The following is a 2313-nucleotide window of genomic DNA, read 5'->3' on the forward strand; positions in this document are numbered from 1 at the left end:
TGGAAGGAAAGAACACTTAACACTCACTTCTTATCCATGATTGCAAATTTAAATTCTGTTCCTCCAGGGAAAATTTCAGGGTGCTGCCCCTTCTACCACCAATGACAGAGATAGCTTGGGACACTTTAGAACCACCTAGAAGAAGTAAGTTCACAAGTTTTTAGTCTAACTTCATACAGGGAGGTAGAAGAGAGCCTCCTTCTGGTCAACTAAATAGAAGAGAATTTTGTTTTGCATGGAAAGTTCTTTGCCTATTTTAAAGTTGAGATTGCAACCAGCTTCTCTTATTGAAAAAGTTTCTGCAGTATTAATAGAAGAAAAGCAATGAAAATGATCACACTGTACTACCTCAGCAGAAATGTGACCAAACATACATGCACTTCAAAGTAAAGAAAATTCTGCACTGTTTCAATTACCAGATAATCACTTCACACAACAGTCAAATTCCAAAGAAAACACAGCCTGTACATATGTTCTCAAATTATGGGTAGATTTGGGACAAATCTTTTAAGCTAAATGACTTGAAAGTGAATTTTTTAAAATGACATTTTCTTTATTAAAATATTCATTAATTTGATGTAGCCTAGATGTAGAGTTCTAATGGATTTTTTAAAAATATGGAATGCCTCACAAATTTGCATGTCATCTTTGTACAAGGCCATGCTACTCTTCAATGTAATATATATTCCAATTTTAGTATATGTACTGCTGAAGTGAGCACTAGATTTCTAATATTTATTATAATAAATGAACTATAGGAGCATAAATCCTGATTCATATATTTTAATTTGTAAATATATCAGTTTGATGAATGGAGTCATTTTTCTGTCCAATCACATTAAATTACTTCCATAGCCAAATCCCTGGAGTAAGTTATGAGCTCATTCAGGAAATAGCCTGCCAAGAGAAGATTTGGCACACAGTAGGCAGTCAATAAATACTGAAAATAACATGTATTCTCTTAAGGCATCCATAGTATAGATTTTCAACCACATGTAAACTCTCCAGTTGAAATGTTAACAGCAGTCATTAGCCTCTCATCCAACACACCTGAGAGTTGCTTCCCCTTCCATTAATTGAAATGCTTTCTGGAGACACACATTAATTAGTAATAATCTAGCTTCCTGTGCAAGTAAGCAGTGATTCCACCAATGTACTCTGAGGTCATATAATAATGATTTTAGAGTCACTGCATTCCTTGTTCCTTCAGTTTATGTTGATATTGAATTACATGTCATAATAGAAATAATCATTTATCAAGAATAATCAGGGAGGGTGAGGTTCAGATGAGTCCTTTCGCATCATCTTGGATGGCTTCCTAAATCCTCATTCATAGATATTGAATGCCGGGGCGGGGTGGTTGGGTGGCGGGTGGTTCCCTCTATTAGGCATTGAGTATGCAAATGTGAAAAGATGTGATTCCTGTCCTCAAGAAGCTTCTAATCTAGTAAACAGAAGTTAAGCTCATAAGTGCAACAAAATATTATACTAAGTGCTGAGAGAAAGAATGAAAATATCAATAAGGGGGACTTTTTGGTGGTCCAGTGACTAAGACTCTGCATTCCCAATGCAGGGGCGTGGCTTCCGTCCCTGGTGGGGGATCTAGACCCTACAGGCTGCAATGGAGATCAAAGATCCTGTGTGCAGCAACTAAGACCCAACCAACTAAATAAATAAATATAAATATTAAATACACACACACACACACACACACAAATGAGGAAGCTGTCAGTTCAGAGTTAGGTCTAGGTGAGAAAAGCTGGAAAAACCATTCCCGTCATACCTGAGCACATCAGTTCCCTGTTGTAAAAGGCATCTAAATGCTCCATCTTCTTGTGAGAGCTGCAGGAAATGTTGAAGAAACTTAAATGCACGAAAAGAAGGCCTGGGAAAACTTGACAAGAACTCATGATCAAAGTATGGTCTGCAATAAGCCATTCCTTAACCAAAAGACATAAACTTTCAGAGTTCAGTTCAGTTCAGTTCAGTCGCTCAGTTGTGTCTGACTCTTTATGACCCCATGAATCGCAGCACGCCAGGCCTCCCTGTCCATCACCAACTCCCGGAGTTCACTCACACTCACGTCTATCGAGTCAGTGATGCCATTCAGCCATCTCATCCTCCGTCGTCCCCTTCTCCTCCTGCCCCCAATCCCTCCCAGCATCAGTCTTTTCCAATGAGTCAACTCTTCACATGAGGTGGCCAAAGTACTGGAGTTTCAGCTTTAGCATCATTCCTTCCAAAGAAATCCCAGGGCTGATCTCCTTCAGAATGGACTGGTTGGATCTCCTTGCAGTCCAAGGGACTCTCAAG

General features: G+C 39.0%; 1 non-coding gene across 1 annotated transcript; it reads right to left on the reverse strand.

Moving 5' to 3' along the window:
- Positions 1–611: 611 nt before the first annotated feature.
- LOC138988022 (U6 spliceosomal RNA) lies at positions 612–721 on the reverse strand. The gene has a single exon (XR_011464370.1). It is a non-coding gene; the product is annotated as a U6 spliceosomal RNA (small nuclear RNA).
- Positions 722–2313: the final 1592 nt, after the last annotated feature.

The sequence above is a fragment of the Bos mutus genome, chromosome 5, assembly GCF_027580195.1.
Source record: "Bos mutus isolate GX-2022 chromosome 5, NWIPB_WYAK_1.1, whole genome shotgun sequence".
Lineage (NCBI taxonomy): Eukaryota > Metazoa > Chordata > Mammalia > Artiodactyla > Bovidae > Bos > Bos mutus.